The sequence below is a fragment of the Vulpes vulpes genome, chromosome 12 (genome assembly GCF_048418805.1).
Source record: "Vulpes vulpes isolate BD-2025 chromosome 12, VulVul3, whole genome shotgun sequence".
Classification (NCBI taxonomy): Eukaryota; Metazoa; Chordata; class Mammalia; order Carnivora; family Canidae; genus Vulpes; species Vulpes vulpes.
This window is the reverse complement of record NC_132791.1, coordinates 121791231-121812710: the sequence shown is the minus strand read 5'-3', so window position 1 is coordinate 121812710 and position 21480 is coordinate 121791231. Positions and strand designations below refer to the sequence as shown.

Sequence of the window (21480 nt, the reverse complement as noted above, 5' to 3'; positions counted from 1 at the left end):
AAGGACTCTGGCTTTAAATTGTGGGATTCACTTCTCATCACCACCATTTATCTACTGTGTGACCTTGGACAAGTTTTAATTTCTCTGTGGTTCAGTTTCTCATCTATAAAATCATAGGATCCACCACATAGGATGCGTTGAGTACTAAATGAGTCCATATGCATAAAAGTGCTTGGTTCTGTCATTGGCATATGGAAAGCTCTAAAAAATGTCAGTTAATATTGTCAGAGCAAATAGTCATGGACAATTTTAGCAGGATTAACTACAAAAATTTATATTTCCTAGATCTTTGGATGTTTAAGAACCAGTCTCCAAGCTCTTCAGCCTTTTTTCCTTCATTAAAACTAGTACTCTATAAATAATCTAAGTCTGATAAATTTATTTACATTAAAGCATGCCTGGCAGGTCATAGAGCAGTATCCTCTTTTCCATGAGGACTTGTCTTTGGACTGGAGACAGAAGTTGAGGAAATGAAGTAGACTAGGAAGAAGAAGACTTCTCAGGAGAAGGCAGTTAAGCTCAGATAATTGAATAGATGTTCTTTTTTTTTTTTTAACAAGGTTTAATTTTTTATTTTTCTTGTATAAAACTATGTGGTAGCCACAGCTGGAGTCTGGGTCCTCTGCATGGAGACTCTGGTGTGGGTCTTTACAAGATGGTCAGTGAATTCCTGATAGGGAGACTTGGTGAACACAGTCTCTTTCCAGAGATCAGGGGTGAGATAGTTGTAGGTCTGGGAGATTGCATCAAAAGTAGCCTTGGCAAAGTTCCCCAGGGTGGCAGTGCAGCCCCTGGCCGAAGTGTAGCAGTCATCAAAACCAGCCATCATCAGTAGCTTCTTGGGCACAGGGGCTGAGACAATGCCAGTGCCTCTGGGGGCAGGGATGAGATGCACCAGCACAGAACCACAGCGGCCAGTCACCTTGCATGGGACAGTGTCGGGCTTGTCGATCTTGTTCCCCCAGTAGCCTCATCGCAGGGGGACGATGGAAAGCTTGGCCAAGATGATGGCCACACGGATGGCAGTGGCTACCTCCTTGGAGCACTTGACGTCCGGACCCACGTGTCTGTTGTAATCTCCGATGGCAACAAATGCCTTGAACCTGGTCCGCTGGCCGGCATGGATCTGCTTTTGCATGGGCATGATTTTCAAGACCTCATCCGTGAGGGATGCCCCCAAGAAGAAGTCAATGATCTCAGATTCCTTGATGGGCAGAGAAAGAGATAGATCTCCTCCAGGGGCTTGATCTTCATGTCCTTGACTAGGCGGCCCAGCTCGGTGACGGGGATCCACGCCTTGTCCCCTGCCTTGCCTCTGTGAGCTCCGCGGCCCGGACCCCGACCACGGCCCTGGCCACCGCCCAGGATGCCGCTGCCGAAGCCTCCGCGGAAGCCGCCGCGGCCTCCCATTCCGGGGCCCCGGGGCCTCCTGCAGCACCGGCGTCATCCACCATTTGGTGCTCTCTCGGAGAAGAAGTGAATAGGTGATCTTTAATTCAACATTGCACAAAGATAAGACCATTTCCTGTCATTGAGGAATAAATGGTCTCATATGTGAGATAAACGTTCATATACCTAGCCAGAATTTGTTTTGCAGGTGTCTCAGTTCATTTATGCTGTTTTGGAGCACCTGCTGAACAAACCCTTGGGAATCTGTGAGGCACTAATGAGGCCGGGGACTCACCCTGAGGCAAGAGTTGAGATATGCTGACTTGATCACAGGCAGGAGGTGAGGGGTAATTTTAGCTATCCATCACTTGGCAATTGCAGCTACCACTAACTGAATTCTTGTAATGGACCAGATACTTGAGATATGTCAGTATTATCTTCTGTAATCCTTTCCAGAACTCTCAAAGGAATGCATTGTGGGCTTTATTTCACAGATAAGAAAACAAAGGTTCAATGAGGTAGAGAACTTGCCCAAGGCTAACCAAGTAGTAAATGGCAGAATTGGGATTTGAACTGCTGTCTGTTTGTCTACTGTCATTACTAGCATGCTTTGTTCTGATTATTCTCTGACTTAGCTCATATGGGCTTTTGCCAGAGTTCTTGGGGAGAAGGCTCTGCTAGTGAGGGAGTAAGAACTCTAAGAGTTTATTGGATGAAGTCTCTGGGGCATCCCTGCTTGACTCAACCTGCTTTGTAAACCCATGGTGAGTTTGTTTGCCTACTACAGTTCTTTAGGATGTTTACTAGGTTGTTTACTCAGCTGAAGGGACAACAAGGGGCTAAAATCCAGATTTGGCTGTACTTGCCAAGGGCACCTTGGGGAGGGGCTACATGTGTTAGAGTGAAGGGGTACCTTTCTTCAGTTCCTACAGTGGTGACAGGTGGGTGGATTGCAGCCCGGACTCAGAGGGCAGCACAAAAAGGGGTTGTTGGTCTTTTCTTCATGTGGAGTAGATGCTGGAACAGGGAAAGAACAGTGCCCCAGGCAGTTGATCCAGCAGCTTTCAGGTTTATCTGGGTATATCTCTTCTTCTCCAGGCTCTTTACCTGACTTTATTGGTTCATGGTGCCCTGCTGTGGGTGTCTTTGCTCCAGATCTGAATTGCTCTGGTTTGCTCTATCTGCCCCTCCGCTATTCAGCATCTTCAGTTTTCTTACTTTCTCTACCTGGAATAGATTTCAGGTTTTGTGGAACCTGGAACTTATGAAATTTTAGACCTCTTTCCAAAAAAAAAAAAAAAAGTATATAAAATTCTGAATACCAAATTAGGTGCAGAAATCAAACACTGGGACACCTGCCCCCCGATGTTTCTAGCAGCAATGTCCACAATAGCCAAACTGTGGAAGGAGCCTCGGTGTCCATCGAAAGATGAATGGATAAAGATGTGGTTTATGTATACAATGGAATATTCCTCAGCCATTAGAAACGACAAATACCCACCATTTGCTTCTACGTGGATGGAACTGGAGAGTATTATGCTGAATGAAATAAGTCAATCGGAGAAGGACAAACATTATATGGTCTCATTCATTTGGGGGATATAAAAAATAGTGACGGGGAATAAAGGGGAAAAGAGAAGAAATGTGTGGGAAATATCAGAAAGGGAGACAGAATATGAGAGACTCCTAATTCTGGGAAACGAACAAGGGGTGGTGGAAAGGGAGGTGGGTGGGGAGTGGGGTGGCTGGGTGATGGGCACTGAGGGGGGCACTTGATGGGATGAGCACTGGGTGTTATGCTGTATGGTGGCAAATTGAACACCAATAAAAAATAAATTTACAAAAAAAGTGAAAATATGAAAAAAAAATTAGGTGCAGAGCATGGGAAGGAGTGGTGCAAGTGAGGAGGCCCTAAAGTGTACACTTCATAGCCTCCTGCTAAATCTGTCTGTCTCTACCACACCTTGCTTACCTTTTCTTCCAGGCCTCATCTCCTGCCTCTATCCAGCCCTCCTGGATGGACATGGCCCTACTTTTGACCTTCAGCATTCTGCTAGCACATAACTTCCAAGTCTCTGGGCCCCAACTCCATGCTTTGCCACAGGGAAGAGTATGCCTTCCTTGTGCTGGTCTGCAGCCCTGACCTGCATCCGTGTGGCCCCTGCCTGATGGGGAAGGCAACAGGCTGGACCAGAGAAGAAGTGTGGGAGGATGACAGGTGCTGGTGTTTTACAGAGTACGGGTGGCCTTGGGGGATATTGCCATCCACAAGAGACATCACTGCAGCCAGGCAGAGCAGGCTGGTGGAAGATGGAAAACACTAGAAATCAGTCTGGGAGGCTCCACGACTCCCTCCCAACCACTGGTAGTGTTGTATCCTGTCCCCTACCCCTGCCCATCCAAACACACACACAACTGGATGGGAGTAAACTCAAGATTTTGTGATCTTATGCAGGCACATGGATAATGAGCCACAAAAGCTGCTTTGTGATCTTCCTGCGTGGTTGTGGGAGATACACTGGGTTACTCACACATCCTTGGAATAAACCCTGTAATGTGGGAAGCTATAAAGGTGCCAGGGCAGTGAAGGCTGCTCAGGGAAGAGGACAAGAGAGCTGACTTGAAGAATAGAAAGGTGTCTCTCAGGCCAAAAGTAGAGACTGGTCAGCATTCCAGACAGCAGCAAGAAAAGGCAGTGCAGGTGTCAGCCCAGAGTCACCTCAGGAGGTGGTGAAAAGGGCCAGCAAACCCACTTCAACTTTTCAAAGAAAGCCCAGTGGTAGCCTGGTCTCAAGCAAACCCATTATGTTCCCCCACCCTGGAGCAGTAGAGTGGCTCCAGGTGGTGAAGCAGAGTCTGTGTGGCCACAGGGGCCGCCAGCCCTGTAGATGGTCCAGGAGACCAGCTTTCAGGCCCAGAGTTAGCCCCTGGGAGGTGCATGGGGAAATTGGTAGGTACGTCAGCATGAGATCATGAAATGTTTTCATTTAGACACCTTGGATAAACCTCAAAAAGGGAGTCAGAAAGGGAGGGAGCATTTTTTTAAGTTTATAGAAAAAAAAAAAAAGGTCGGCAAATTAGAAGAGCTCTGACAAGCTATCCAGGGAAGACGCAATTACAGAGCAATCAGCCTGCGCAGAGATTTAAACACAGCCTATTGTGCGGTCCCGCTGCTAGGGGAGGACAAAAGGGAGCCGACGCAGCTGGAGATAACGGCAGGCGCCCCTGCACCTCACTGGGGAGGCCGAGGCAGCAGCCAGCACGTGGGTATGCAGCGGGTCTCTGAGGGGGCCACCAGGGGAAGACACCCAGGACCCAACTGACCAAGTCCGCCCCGCCCCTGGTCGTAGCCCCTGCACAGCACAAGTTGGAGGCGACGCAGGTGGTTCCTGGCAGGTGTGTGTGTCGGGACTCCCTAGCACAGCTGGGACATAGCTGCAGGACTGGTCACCTGTTGTAGAAGAGGTGAGACAGCACCATTTCCCCCTGGGGAATTTTTTTAGTAACCTTCAAGCCCTGTGCACTCTCCAGCACTGCTTTATTTTGGTTATGGTTACATAAGAAACTTTTGGTAGCCAAGGGAGAAGTAAACCATAGATCTGGAGCCCTGGCTGGCTTCCAGGCCCATCTTGGTAGCCCTGTGGCCTTTAGTCGGTCACTCAAATTTTCAGAGTCTATTTCCTGATCTTAAAATGAGGAAAATAATAAAAACCATGTCCAGGGTTTTAAAAACAAACTTTTTATGTTCGGATGGATTTCGGTTTACAGAAAAGTTGGTAAGGTAGAATGGAGAGTTCCCATATATCTGAACACCCAGTTTTTCCTCTTAACATCTGATATGATACATTTGTCATCAGTGAACCAATAGTGATATATTATTAGCTATCACTCATACTTTAGATTTCTTTTTTTCTGCCTTTTTTTGTTTTGTTTTTTAATAAACTTATTTTTTATTGGTGCTCAATTTGCCAACATATAGAATAACACCCAGTGCTCATCCTGTCAAGTGCCCCCCTCAGTGCCCGCCAGCCAGTCACCCCCACCCCCCACCCACCTCCCCTTCCACCACCCCTAGTTCATTTCCCAGAGTTAGGAGTCTTTCATAGCAAGAGAAAAAACAAGAACCATATGATCCTCTCAATAGATGCAAAGAAAGCATTTGACAAAATACAGCATCCATTCCTGATCAAAACTCTTCAGAGTGTAGGGATAGAGGGAACATTCCTCAACATCTTAAAAGCCATCTACGAAAACCCCACAGCAAATATCATTCTCAATGGGGAAGCACTGGGAGCCTTTCCCCTAAGATCAGGAACAAGACAGGGATATACTTTAGATTTCTTTAGTTTTTATCTAAGTTCCTTTTTCCATTTATATTTCCGATCCTGTATTTTACTTAGTTGTATCTCTTCTTGTCTGTGATAGTTGTTCAGGTTTGTTTTTGTTTTTGATGACTGGTGAGGTATTTTGTGGAGTGTTCCTCAGTTGAGATTTGTCTGGTGTTTTACTCATGATTAGTTTGGGGTTGTTTGGGGAGGAGGACCAGAGAGATGAAATGACATTTTCGTCATGTCATACCAAGGGTACATACTATTACCCTGACCGATCACGGTTGATGTTGACTTTGATTACTTGACTAATGCTAGGTTGCTTCTGTGGAAAGAAGTTGTATCATACTCTTTGCTCCCTTTCCCTACTGAGCTCTTGGGAAGGAAGTCGCTGTGTGTAACCTACACTAAAGAATCAGAGAGTTAGCTTCACCTCCTTGAGGGCAAAGTTCCCATATATCTATATAAATTATTTGAGATTCTTCTGCACTAGGATTTATCTTTTCTTCCTATTTCTTTATATCAGTGTGGACTCATGGATATTTTATTTTAGGTTATAATCCAATGCTACATTATTTATTTTTCTGCTCAAATTATTCCAGCTTTTGTTATTGGGCTTTTTGCTTTAGTTTTAATTAGGTTGTTTGTTTTCTTATCGTTGAGTTTGAAGAGTTCTTTGTCTATTTTGGACGTAAGTCATTTATCAGATTTGTTTTGCAAATATTTTTCCAGGTGTATGGCTTGTTTTTTCATTTTCTGAAAAGTGTCCTTCATAGAGTAGTTTTTATTTTAAGCAAGTCCAGCTTACCAGTTTTTTTCTTTCATAGATTGTGCTTTTGATGTGTCTAAATACTCATCAAACCCAAGTTTTATAATTTTGCATATTCCATTTCGGTTTATGATTCATTTTGAGTTAATTTATGGTTAAGGTGTAAGATCTGTGTCTGGATCTATATTTCGCTCTCTTTCTCCATTTGAATTCCTTTGCAACTTTGTGAAGAAACAGTTGACTCTAATTGTGTGGCTTTATTTCTGGGCTCTTGCTTTTGTTCCACTGATATGTTCTTTTATCAGTATTATGCTGTGTTGATTACTGTAGATTTCTGGTAAGTCTTAAAATCAGGTAGAGTGAGTTCTCCCAACTTTTTTTTTTCAGGATTGTATTTGTTATTTTAGAGTTTTTTTGCTTTTGTGTTTGCCTCTCCATATTTATTCATCAGCTTGGGTTACCATAACAAAATACCATAAACCTGGTGGCTTAAACACAGAAATTTATCTTATCACAGCTCTGGAGGCTGGGAGTCCAAGATTGGTGTGCCAGCATGATTGGGATCTGGTGAGAGCACTCTTCCTGGTTTACAGACAGCTGCCTTCTCACTGTGTCTTCAGATGGCAGAGAGAAAGCAAGTTCCCAGTTGTCTCTCCTTATAAGGACACTAGTCCTTTTGGACCAGGGCCCTACTCTTATGTAAGACCTTATTTAACCTTAATTACGTCCATAAAGGTCTTATCTTCACATATAGCCACACTGGGGTTAAGGTTGTGACAGATGAATTTTGTTAGGGACTCAGTATGGTTCACGGCATCACATAAATTTTATAGTTTGTTGATATACAGAATAGCTTGCTGGGATTTTGACTGGAATTCAGTGAATCTTTAGGTCAAGTTGGAAAGAATTGATATCTTAACAATACTATTTCTCCATTTATTTGGATCTTTCATTTATTTCATTAGTGTTTTGTAGTCCACATATAGATCCTGTATGTGTCTTGTTAGATTTATATTTAGGTACTTTTTTTTCTTCTTTTTTTATTTTTGCCGCTCTTATGATCTTTTAAAAAATTTGAAATTCCAGTAGTTCATTGCTAGTATATAGGAAAGCATGTGAGTTTTACATATTGAACTTGTGTTCTAAGACTTTGCTGTGCTCACAAGTTCTAGGAATTATTTACTTATTTATTTTAGGTTATCTGGTATTTACAGCATAGTCAGGTCAGTAAATAAAGATAATTTGCTTTTTTTTCTTTCCTTCCTTCCACATCTCTATACCTTATGTTTCCTTTTTTTATCTTACTGCATTGGCCAGGATTTCCAGTATGATATTGAACAGGAATGGTAGCAAAGGACATCTGTGACTTGTTGCTCATCTTAGAGGGGACACATCTAGCCTTTTACCGTTAAGTATGGTGGTAACTCTAGGTTTTTATAGATGTTTTCTATCAAGTTGAGGAAATTTGCCCTAATTCCAGTTTGCGAAGAGATTTTTTATTTTTGGGTGTTGGATTTTGTCCAGCGCTTTGTCTACATCAATGGATGTGATGATATGAGTTTTCTTCTTCAGCCTGTTGATGTACTGGATTACATTGATTGATTTTTATTTTTTATTTTTTTAAAGATTTTATTTATTTATTTGAGAGAAATAGAGGCAGAGATAGTGACAGAGAGCACAAGCTGGGAGGAGAGGGAGAAGCAGACTCCCTGCTGAGAAGCGAGTCCAATGTGGGGTTCTATCCCAGGACCCTGGGATCATGACCTAAACTGAAGGCAGACACATAATTGACTGAGCCACCCAGCATCCCAACACTGATTGATTTTTAAATGTTGAGCTAGCCTTGCATGCATGAAATAGATGCTCTTTGGTCTGGAATTATAATTCTTTGGTCTGGAATTCAATTTGCTACTATTTCGTTGAGGTTTTTTGCATCTATGTTAATTAGAGACATTGGGATGTAATTTTCTTTTAATGTCTTTAAACTGGTTTTAGTGTTAGAGTAATACTGATCTCATAAAACAAGTAGGAAAGTGTTCCCTTTGCTTCTCTTTGCTGGAAAAGATTGTGGAGAATTGATATTATTTCTTTTTTAAATGTCTAATGGGATTAACCAGTGAAACAGCCTGGGCCTGGTGCTTTTTAATTCTTTTTTTTAAATTAATTTATTTATTCATGGGAGACACAGGGAGATAGAGGCAAAGACATAGGCAGAGAGAGAAGCGGGCTCCATGCAGAGAGCCCAATGTGGGACCTGATCCTGGGACTCCAGGATCATGCCCTGGACTGAAGGTAGACGCTTAACCGCTGAGCCACCCAGGTGACCCTAATTCTTTTTGTAAGGTTATTAAATAGTGATTTGATTTCTTTAATAGATAATAGATCTATTCAGGTTTTCTGTTCTTCTATGAGTTTGGTAGTTTGGATCCGCTAAAGAACTGATGCATTTCATTTAAGTCATTAAATCTGTGGGCATAGAATTGTTCTTAGTATTCTTTTTTTTTTCTTTTCATTTCTGATCATGGCAATTTGTGTACTCTTTCTCCCCTCTTATTAATCTGACTAGAGGCTTACTGATTTAAGAATCTTTTGAAAGAACTACATATTTTTTCAATTTTATTGACTTCTACTCTAAATTTTATAATTTCAATTCTTGCTTTAGGCTCCATTTGCTCTTTTTGTTTTTTTCGTAGTTTCCTAAGGTGAAAGCATAGGTAACTGGTTTTAGATCTTTTTTTTTTTTTTAATAAATGCACTTAATGGTATAAATTTCCCTCTAGGAAATTTTTGGATTACAGATTTAATTTCATTACTTGTAATTGGTCTATTAAGCTTTTTCTTTCTGATTCAGGCTTGGAAGATTGTATATTTCTAGAAACTTATCCATTTCTTTGAGATTATCACATTTGCTGGCATGTAATTCTTGTAATAGTGTCTCATAAGCCTTTGCATTTCTGTGGCATTGGTTATAACTTCTTGCTTATTTCTGATTTTATTTGGGTCTTCTCTCTTAAGTCTGGCTAAAGATTTATCAATTTTGTTTATCCTTTCAAAGAACCAAATTTTAGGTGTTTTTTTTAAGTCTCACATTTATTTGTGCTCTGATCTTTATTCTAATTTGGGGCATTGCTCTTCTTCTAGTTCCTTTAGGAATAAGGCTAGATTGTTTATTGAAGATTTTTCTTGTTTCTTGATGTAGGCTTGTATCACTGTGAATTTCCCTCTTAGATTTTCTTTTGAGATATCCCATAGATTTTGGAACATTTCATTTTCAGTTTCATTTATCTTGAGGTTTTTAAAAAAAATTCTTCTTTAATCCCTTCATTGACCCACTAGTTGTTTAGTAGTATGTTGTTTGGCTTCCATGTTTTTGTGTTTTTTTTTTCTTTTTTTCCCCTTGTAATTGAGTTCTAGTTTAAGACATTGTGGTTAGAAAACATGCTTTGACATGGGTTCAATCTTCTTAAATTTATTGAGGCTTGTACTGTGTCCAAACATGTGATCTATCCTGGAGAATGTTCCATGTATGCTTAAGGAATATGTATTTTGCTGTTGGATGGATGTTCTATATATAGTATTCAGTCCATCTGGTCTAAGGTGTTGTTTAAGGCCACTGTTTCCTAATTGACTTTTTTGTCTATATGATACCCATTGATGTAAGTGAAGTTTTAAAGTCCCCTACTATTTTTACATTATTGTCAGTCTCTACCATTGTGTATTTTAATATTTGCTTGTTATATTTAAGTGCTCCTATACTTGGTGCATAGATATTTAGAATTATTACATCTTCTTGTTGAATTGTTCCCTTTATCATTATGTAATAGCCTTCTTTGTCTCTACCAATTCATATTTTCTCGATTATTAGTAAAATTGAGCATGTTTTGTAATTTATGGTCATTTGAAGATACTGTTTTATAAATTGCTTGTAAGAACTTTTTGTCTTGTATTGAGTTTTTTTTACTTTTAAATTTCAGTTGATTTGTAGATATTCTTATGTACAGTGCAATGAACTTTTACTTATTAGATTTTTATTCAAGTAATCTCTACACCCATTGTGGGGCTCAAACTCACATTGCTGATCAAGAGTCATATGCTCTTATGACTGGGCCAGCCAGGCATTTTCTGATGTGTAGATATTCTTCAGATATTAAGAGTAAATGCTATAGGCAGTCCTCCTGCAGACTGGGGATGCTGTCCAGAAACAGCAGCCACTCAGTCACCCTTTTTCCTATGGTTTGGCTTCTGCATTCTTTTCAGCAGCTTATTCCTTCAAAGCTTATGATGTCCTTCCCCTGTCTCAGCTTTTCCCCCTCCTTGGGCTGCTCTTCACTTATAACTTCAAAACCCGTGGATCCTGCTTTCTATTTTCTGCCTGGGCTATGTCTACTTCTCCCTTCTCTACAACCTACCTCAGAGGACACCCTTGGGTCATTTAAGACAACACACAGAATGGAACCTTCTTTCAACCTTATCTTCTTGCTAAATTGTGTGTGTTTTAAGTCAGAAATCTGTTTGGGTTTGCAGATGGGGTTTTGGTGCCTGAATCCAACACATTGATTACTTCTCCACCTCCTACTCCCTGTTGAGAGGATCAACCAGAAGGAAAAAGAGCCCAATGGAAAAACAAAGCACTATTTTTATTAAGCATCACTTTGTCTACAAACAATGGTAAAAATTGCCTTGGAAAATGTGGCTTCAGGTGGGAGAGTTCAGTGAGGTTTCCATCTCCTTGCCTTTTCTCCAACCCCACAGTCTATCTTCTCAGTTTCAGGTGGAGAAGGGAGGCCAGACCTGACTCAGGGACATGGGCCTGCTAGATAGGAAAACATCCAATCACCTGAAAGGCCAGATCTGCTTATTGAACCAACTACAGATGCACCTTAGAGATAGATTTGCAGGTTTGACTCCAGACCACTGCAATAAAGTAGATACTGCAACAAAGCAAGTCAAATGAATTTTTTGGTTTCCTATTGCATAAAAAGTTATGTTTACACTCTAGTCAGAAATAGCATTATATTAAAATATATATATATACTTTAACTAGAAAGTACTCTGGCTAAAAAATGCTAACCATCACCTGGGCTTTCAGTGAGTCATAATCTTTTTGCTAGTGGAAAGTCCTGCCTTGGTGCTAATGGCTGCAGATCAGGGTGGTGGTTGCTGAAGGCTGGGGTGGCTGTGGCAGTTACTTAAGACAGTAATGAAGTTTGCTGCATTAATTGAATTTTCCTTTCACAAATGATTTCTCTTTAGTATGTGTTGCTGTTTAATAGTATTTTACCTTCCATAGAACTTCATTCAAAATTAAAGTCAGTCCTCTCAAACCCTGCCACTGCTTTATCAACTGAGTTTAAGTAATATTCTTTGTTGTCATTTCAACCATCTTCACAGCGTCTTCACCAGGAGTAGATTCCATCTCAGTAAACCACTTTCTTTGCTCATCTGTAGGAAGCAACTCCTCATCAATTCAAGTTTTATCACAAGATTGCAGCAATTCAGTCCCATCTTCAGGCTCCATTTCTGATTCTAGTTCTCCTCCTGTCTCCACCACATCTGCAGATATTTCCTCTATTGAAGTCCTGAAGCCTTCAAAGTCATCCCTCAGGGTTGCAATCAACTTCTTCCAAACTCTTGTCAAAGCTGATATTTTGACCTTTTCTTATGAATCACAGTGCTGTTAATGGCATCTAGAATGGTAGATCCTTTCCAGGAGATTTTCAATTTACTTTTCCTAGATCCATCAGAGGAATCACAAAATATATTTCTTAAATAATGAGACTTGAAAGTCGAAATTACTCTTTGATTCATAGGCTGCAGAATGAATGTTGTTCGGTCAGCAGGCATGAAAAATGATATTAATCTCATTACTTATCTCTATCAGAGCTCTTGGGTGGTCAGGTGCATTTTTAATGAGAAGTAGTATTTTGAAAGAATTTTTTTTCTGAGCAGTAAATCTAGACGGTGGCCTTTAAAACATTCAGTAAACCAGATGTGCTGTCATCCAGGCTTTGCTGTTCCATTTATAGAGCACAGGCAGAGTAGGTTTTGCATAATTCTGATTCTTAAAGGCCGTAGGACTTTTGGAATGGTAAATGAACATTGACTTCCACTTAAAGTCACCAGCTGAATTAGCCCTTGATGAGAGAGTCAGCCTATCCTTTGAAGTTTTGAGGTCAGGCACTGACTTATCATCTGTAGCTATGAAAGTCCTAGATAGCATCTTCCAATATAAGGCTATTTCATTTACCTCAAAAATCTTTTTTTAGCTTAGGTGCTTGCATTAAATTATCTTAGCTAGATTTTCTGGATAACTTGCTGTAGCCTCTACATCAGACTTGCTGCTTTGCCTTGTACTTTTATGTTATAGAGATGACTTATTTCCTTAAACCTCATGAACCCACATCTGCCAGCTTCAGACATTTCTTCTGCAGCTTCTTCACCTCCCTCAGCTTTCATAGAATTGAAGAATGTTAGGGCCATTCTGCATTAAGCTCTGGTTTAAGGAAATGTTGTGGTTGGTTCAATTTTCTATCTGGACCACTGAAACTTTCTTCACATCAGCAATAAGACTATTTTGTTTTCTTATAATTTTTGTGCTCACCGGAATAGCAATTTACAATTCCTTCGAGAAGTTTTCTTTTGCATTCAAAACTTGGCTAGTAGGGGACTTAACACCCCACTTATATCAGTGGATCCATCATCAGAGGAAACTCAACAAGGAGTCATTGGCTTTGAATGACACGTCGAACAAGAAGGATCTAACAGATATATTCAAAACATTTCATCCAAAAACAGAAAAATACACATGCTTTTCAAGTACACATGGAACATTCTCCAGAATAGGCCACATGTTAGGCCACAAAACAAGGCAGCAAGAGACCTAGTTTTCAGCCTATCTCAGCTTTCCACATGCCCTCCCCCCTAAGCTTAATGATTTCTAGCTTCTGATTTAGAGTGAGAGACTTGTGACAAGTTACTTTAACTTGAAGACTTAGATGCCATTGTAGGGGTTATTAATTGTCCTAATTTCAATATTGTCTATCAGGAATAGGGAAGCATGAGAAGAGGGAGAGAGATGAGAAAACAGCTGATTGGTGGAGTTGTCAGAACATACATAGCATTTATCTGTTAAGTATGAATCTTATTTTTCAATTTTATTCCAGTATAGTTAACTTATAGTGTTATATTAGTTTCAGGGGTACAATATAGTGATTTCAAAATTCTATACATGACTACCAGTGCCCCTCAAGGTAAGTGTACCCTTAATACTGTTCACCTATTTCACCCATCTCCCCACCCAACTCCCTTCTGGTGACCATCATTTTGTTCTCTGTAGTTAAGAGTCTGTGTTTTGGTTTCTCTCTCTTTTTTCCTCCTTTGTTCATTTATTTTTTAAAAATATTTATTTGAGACAGAGCATGTGAGAGAGTGAGCAGGAGTTATGGGGGTGGGAAGGGGAGGGCAGAGGAAGGGGGAGAGCAGGCTCCCTGCTAAGCAGAGAGCCCCATGCAGAGCTCGATCCCAGAACTCTGAAATCATGACCTGAGCCAAAGGCAGAAGCTTAACCCACTGAGCCAACCAAGTGCCCCTCATTTGTTTCTTAAATTCCACATATGGATGAAATCATGTGGTATTTGTTTTTCTCTTTTTTCACTTAGCATAATACTCTCTGGCTCTTTGTTGTTGCAAATGGTAAGATTTCATTCTTTTTATGACTAATATTCCATTGTATATATACCATTTCTTCCTTGTCCGTTCATCTATTGATGGACATTTTGCAGTGAATTGGAAAGTTTTCTTTGACTATTTTTTGGAATAGTTTGAGAAGAATAACTATTAACTCTTCTTTAAATGTTAGAATTCACCTGTGAAGCCATTAGATCCTGGACTTTTGTTTGTTCAGAAGTCTTTGATTACTGATTAAATTCTATTGCTGGCAATTGATCTATTAAGATTTTCTATTTCTTTATGATTCAATTTTGGGAAGTTATATGTTTGGAGAAATGTATCCTTTCTTCTAGGTTGTCTTATTTGTTGGCATATAATTTTTCATAATTTTCTTATCACTCTGTATTTCTGTGATGTAGGTTGTTACTTCTCTTTCCTTTCTGATTTTAAGTCCTCTCTTTTTTTTGTAATGAGTCTAATGTTTTATTCATTTTGCTGATCTTTTCAAGAAATCAGCTCATGGTTTCATTAATATGTTCTTTTTTTTCTATTTCATTCATTTCTGGTGTCATCTTCATTCTTTACTTCCTCCTACTGGCTTTGGGTTTTGTTTTTCTTTTTATAGCTCCTTTAGGTGTAAGGTTAGGTTATATACTTGACATGTTTCTTGCTTTTTGACATAGGCCCCTATTGCAATGAACTTCCCTCTTAGAAGAGCTTTTGCTGCATCCCAAAGGTTTTGGACTGTTTTGTTTTCATAATAATTTGTCTTCATGTATTTAAGAATTTTTCTTTTTCATGTATTGGCTGACCCATTCATTGTTTAGTATCATGTTAGTTAACCACCACGTATTTGTGTTCTTTCCAGATTTTTTCTTATAGTCAATTTCTAGTTTCATATATTGTAGTTAGAAAAGATGCATGGTGTGACTTCAGTTTTTTAAGTTTGTTGAGACTTGTTTTGTGGCCTAACATGTGGCCTGTTCTGGAGAATGTTCCATGTGTGCTTGAAAAGCATGTGTATTTTGCTATTTTAGGATGAAATGTTCTGAATATATCTGTTAGATCCTTCTTGTTCAACGTGTCATTCAAAGCCAATGATTCCTTGTTGAGTTTCTTCTGGATGATCGATCCATTGATACAAGTAAGGTGTTAAGTCCCCTACTATTATTGTATTACTTTCAATCACTTTATGTTTGATATTAGCTGATTTATGTATTTGGGTGCTCCCACTGAGTGTATAAATATTTACAATTGTTAAACATTCTTATTGGATTGTTCCTTTCATGATTATATAGTGTCTTTCTTTGTCTCTTATTATGGTCTTTGTTTGAAAGTATATTTTATCATATATAAATATTGCTACATAGGTGCTCTTTTCATTTCTATTTGCATGATAACTACTTTTTCATCCCTTCACTTTTAATCTTCATGTGTCTTTACATCTGAAATAAATCTCTTGTAGGCAACATATAGATGGGTCTTTCTTTTTTATCCATTCTGTCACCTGGGTCTTTTGGAGTGTTCAGTCCATTTACATACATAGTAATTATTAATAGGTATGCATTTATTACCATTTTGTTACTTGTTTTATGGTTGTTTTTGTAGTTCTTTTCTGTCTCTTTTTTCTCTTGTGCTCTTCTCTCACAATTTGCTGGATTTCTTTAGTGATGTACTTGGATTTCTCTCTATTTTTTGCATATCTGTTACTGTGTTACTGCTTTTTGATTTGTGGTTACCATTAGGTTTGTGTATAACATCTTATGCATATAGCAGTCTATATTAAGTTGATGGTCATTTAAGTTTGAACCCATTCCTACTCCTCCCCCCACCACGTTTAGGTATATGGTGTCATACTTTTACATGCTTTTATTCTGTGAATCCCTTGACTGATTTTTATAGATAGGCTTAGTTTTACTGCCTTGTACTTCCTACTTTTTTTGTATCTACTTATGATCTTTCCTTTCCCTTCAAAGGGCCCCTTTTAATATTCCTTTTAGGGCTGGTTTAGTGGTAATGAGTTCCTTCATATTTTGTTTGGGAAACTCTTTATTTCTCTTTCTATTCTGAATGATAGCCTTACTGGATAGAATATTCTTGGCTGCATGCTTTTTTTCTTTTCCTTTAGCACTTTGAATATATCCTGTGACTTCCTTTTGGCTGCAGAGTTTTTGCTGAAAAATCAGCTCACAGCCTATGAGGTTTCTCTTGTATATAGCTATTTTTCTTTTCTCTTGTTGATTTTAAAATTCTGTCTTTATTGCTACTTTTTGCAATTTTAATTACCATGTATGGAATGGTATGGAACTTGGTATGGACGTCTTTGGGTTGATTTTGTTGGGGACTCTGTGCCTCTTGGATCTAAATTTTTGTTTCCTTTCCCAGATTTGGGTTATTTTGAGCTTTATTTCTTCAAAGACACCTTCTTCCCTCTTTTATCTCTCTTATCCTTCCAGTTTCCCTATAATGGAAATGTTATTACATTTGATGGTGTCTCTGAGTTCCCTAAGTCTATTTTCATTTTTTATTATTATTTTTTCTCTCTCCTATCAGCTTTATTGCTTTCCATTACTCTGTCCTATAGATAACAGATCCATTCTTCTGCTTTTTGTAGTCTTCTATTTATCCCATCTCGTTTATTTTAAATTTCAGTTATTGAGTTCTTCATCTCTGATTGGTTCTTTTTATGTTTTCTCGCTCTTTGTTGAGAGTATCAGTGATGCCTTTCACTCTTTGCTCAAGTTCAGTGGTATCTTTTTGACCATTACTTTAAGTTCTTTATCAGGCATATTACTTATATCTGTTTCATTTAATTCTCTTACTGTAATTTTGTACTTTGGGGCATTTTCCTCTGTCTCCTCATTTTGTCTCTTTGTCTGTCTGTATATGTTAAGTAAGTCGGCTCCCTCTCCTAGTCTTGAAAGTACTGGCCTTCTTAAGAGGTTTTGTAGAGCTCTGAAGTTCATTGCCCCTGTTCATAGAACCTGGCATTTCAGGTGTATGTTGCACATGTAACCATATTGTCACGGCTAAGCCACTTTTGCCTCCAGTCCAGTCATCTGTGATGGCTCTCTTTGCATATTGTGGGCAGGATTTTATCTCTGTGTTACTAGTAGGCCAGTATGGGGCTGCGTTGGGGTTGAGTTGAGTCAGACCAGGCATTCACTAGAGCTTCAGTAGCACTACAGGGTGATCTTCCTGTGTCATCTTCTAAGAAGCTTTCATGGGTAGACATGGCTTGTAGTCAGACCAGATGTCTTTTCCAGCCCTCTCTTCTGGTCACAGTTGAACTGTTACGTGTGTTTATCTTCCACTCTTCCCCAGGGTAGGAGTCATGTTGGACTGATGCTAGCTCCTGTCAGGGCTGTGTGCACAATGCCAGTCTTGTGCCACCACTTTGAATGGGCTTTGGCCAGGGACCTAGTGGGGATAGCAGGTCCATAGAAGAACATAGGGGCAAGGGAGCACAGTGTTAGCAAGGTTTGTACAGGTCTGTTTTGGGAGAGCACCTGGAACCAGTTTTGAAAATGTACAGCAGGGCTAGAGGGGCAAGTAGGGGGGGGAGATTGGGACTAAAATGACTCCTGCCATAGGGAAGAATGTTGAGGGTAGACCTAAAAGGATTCACTGATGGATTGGATGTGGATTTCAGAACAGGGCAGGAGTACAGGATGACTCCATGGGTCTTGGCCCAAGCCATTAGAGGGATGTAGTTGCTCTCAACTGAGATTGGAAGGCTGGAGGGATTGGGCTTAGGGAAGACCAGGATTCAGTTTGGGGGCAGCTAAGTGTGAGATCTCTCATAGACTTAAAGGGGAGATGGAAGACAGGCAGTAGGATAAATGAGTATGGGTTTTGAGAATAGGCCAGGGCTTGAGAAATAAATTTCTCAAGGCTCAAGGAACAAATGAGAGTCACAGCATAGAGAAAATATCTAAAGCCCTAGGTATCACCCAGAGGGTGAGTATAGATGGAAAAGAGAAGGCAGCATCCTTCTCTGCTTCAGGGTGAGGAAGATGATGAGGAACTAGCACAAAATACCAAAAAAGAATAGCTAGTAAGATAGGAAGGGAGCCCTGCAGACTGGTATCCTGGAGTGCTGACATTCACACCCATGTCTGTCTGACCCCGAAGATCACACTCAACTATCAGGCAGCTATTTTAACACTTGGTGCAAAGACTTGTTTTGATGTTTATCTCCCTCCTTGTATCCTCGGGTCAGGTACAGATTCTGGCATTTAGTAAACTCAATAAATGTTTATTGAATAAACTATTAAGCATTTTAAAAAGGAGACATAGTCTGGCCTTTTTGTTATTTAGTTTTTATATGCATTGAAAATGAAATAGTTTGTGGGTTTTTTTTAACACTAATATTCTCTTGGGTTAGGGGAAGGGAGCAAGGGAGGCTGAGGGTGGTGGGGGATAAAAGGGGGAACCACTGAACGCAGCCTTGTATGTCCTGACACTCCAACTTTGCCCTGTGCACATGCAGAAGGTATGAAGACTCCTGCCATTCTTGGCAGGAGCTGATAAACCACACAAAGGGTGCAATCACCATCAGGCAACATGGACATTTCCATTGCCTCAGACACGTGTGCCTCCATTAGGGGACTCAGCTGAGGTCTCATCAGGCCAGATCTTAGCCCTGAATCTGCACAATGCACAGTGCCCTTGGGAGTTGTCCTCCACATTGGTGTCCCTGCCAAAATCAAACTTCATTTTGTGCTCAGCCAAAGTGGCTGGATAGCTATTTTATTATTGATCAAACAGGGCTCTACTGAGAGCCACCCTGAGATGAGAAAAATCTTAAAAAGCTTTCTCAGCTAACTCAGACTGCTATGATTCAAGTCAGAGAAACAAGCCCTGTACTTATTTCAGAACCAGAGGCCTGCCTGTGTCAAGATAGATCCTGAAAAAAATCCCTTATATCTGACTGCCCTAGGTCAGGAGCTCCATAGCTACAATCCCACACTGTAATGCTGCCATTATGATGATCAGAGCAAACCATACATACACTTCCCAAACCATGTGTTCTTTTTCAGCAATATCTGGGTTAACATGGAAAAACTTCAGTCATTTGGATGGTTGTCAATATTTAGGTGTTTGGCACTGTGTAGACAGAGTCCTCACTGAGCCAGCATGGGGCTATTGTTCCTGCATGTATTTTAAAGACAATGTCTTCCAACTTCTCAATATCTGTTCATAAGGAATACGTAGGTTTCTTTTTTTTAAAGGCCTGTTTAGAAAAGGAGAGAAATAGGGATATGCAGTAGGCATTTTCTATTCCTTACTGCATATACCCTGCATAGATAGTTATGAATTTGACCCATGTTATAAATGCTCTTAGAATGTATGCAAGGTCACACACTTGTAAGAAATAAGGGTTGGAATTAGATCTGGGCAAATAGCAGAGGTGAGCTCTAAACTGACCACTTTATGTTGTTGGGGTAAGTGGGGGTGGGGAGTTCTGGCAGAACTGGAGATAGAGCCAAGGGCTTATTGATGGAATAACAGTAACTGGAAGAACAGTCTCCTGCCTACAATTCTCTCTCCCCCAGACTGAGAAAAAGAATGGTACCTTGCTTAAGAATTTACTTAATCAAGCTCTTGTAAGTGGTGATTTCAAATCACCAGCAGGGTCTTTATGTAGCTAGAGGAACAGCCATTAAGGAGTGGGAGGTTCAGTAATGGGCCCATTTTTTATTCTCAGTGGCCCAAAGGGGTACAATTTGAAAGGGGTTTGGGAGAGAGAAATTAAACTAATACTGATTTGCATAGTGATGTAGGCTATTAACTCCATTGTGAGCTAAGATGGACTTGCCAATTATGGAATAGGTAAGGTTTCTTTTCCTCCTTATGCTCTGAATTCTCATCCTTGGGAGGTGTGTGTGTGTGTGTGTGTGTGTGTGTGTGAGAGAGAGAGAGAGAGAGAGAGAGAGAGAGAGAGAGAGAGATGTCTTTGAGGCTCTTTATGTTTGATTTAAAAATTGCTTCTAGACTTGAACTATCTAGTACAGTAGCCATGGGCCACATATTACTATTTAAATTTAAATTAATTAAAGTTAAAATTAAATACAATTAAAAATTCAGTTTCTTAGTCACATTAGTGACTAGTGGCTATAGTATTGGACAGCACAGATAGAGAACATTTTCATCCTTACAGAGAGTAGTATGGACAGCATTGCTCATGACCCTTAGAAGAACACATAGCAGCTCACTTAGAGGTTGACTTTAGAAGGAATAAATTTGGGATGCCAAGTCATATTTGAATTGTTTCAGGGCATGATTCTGGGTTGATGAATTGAACAAATGACTAAATACCTGTGGTTACTGGAGAAGATGGCTATCAGGGTTACAGATGGAGGACGAAACCCTGGTATTGGGCTTTAAGATTTTTGGGTGGGAAGCATGGAGCTAGGGTGTGAAAGGCTGGTGTGATCTGGAGATAAAGATTATAGGGATTACGAGGTCAAACTCTGCAAAGCAAGAGTGGTGAATCACCATGCATGATTTGTGCCTCTGCCTTTCTTTTGATAGGAAGAAAAGAGATGAGGGCAGAACCAGCAGATGGTACTAACATTGATCCTTCTTCATACCCAAGTGTCTTAGAAGGTGCTCTAAACTTGTCTCTACTTTCTCACTGAGTTCTCAGTGGGATTGCCTATAGACCCTGAGGTCTTCCCCCCACAGTCCTTTATTAGTTTGCTAGGGCTACTGTAACAAGGTACCAAAAATTAGATGCCTTCAAACAACAGAAACTTATTCTCTTAGAATTTTGGATTCTAGAAGTCCCAAATCAGGATGTTGATAGGTAGGGCCTTGCTTCCTCTGAAGACTTCAGGTAAGCATTCTTCCTTGCCTCTTCCAGCTTCTGGCGGCTGGCAATCCTTGGCATTCCTTGGGTTGTAGGTGCAGCACTCCAACCTCTGCTTTTACTTTCTGGCTTTTTCACCTGAGTCTGTGTCCAAATATCCCTCTTTTTAATAAGGACACCAGGCATATTGGAGTTAGGGCTTACTCTCAACCAGTTTGGCTTTCTCTTGACTTTGTTACACCTGCAGAGACCCTAGTCACAGGTTATAGTTAGGCATGGATTTGGAGAGCAGGCGGAGGACATGTCAGCAGTCCCTGACTTAGTGCCTCTCACCTATTGGTTTAATGCAAGTAGAACTATAGATCTTATATTTTCATCTATTTCCTTAGCTTATTTTAGAAAGTTTGTCCACAACTTACATGCTGAAGCTGTAGTTGGCACTGGGGGGAGGGGTGGCATAAAGATGAATAGACACCGCCCTTGACCTTAATTAAACTCCTTGCAGTCTCTCG

At 40.2% G+C, this 21480-nt stretch overlaps 1 pseudogene; it reads right to left on the bottom strand.

The window, feature by feature from the left end:
* Window positions 1-575: 575 nt before the first annotated feature.
* Window positions 576-1454, bottom strand: LOC112925889 (small ribosomal subunit protein uS5 pseudogene; annotated as a pseudogene).
* Window positions 1455-21480: the final 20026 nt, after the last annotated feature.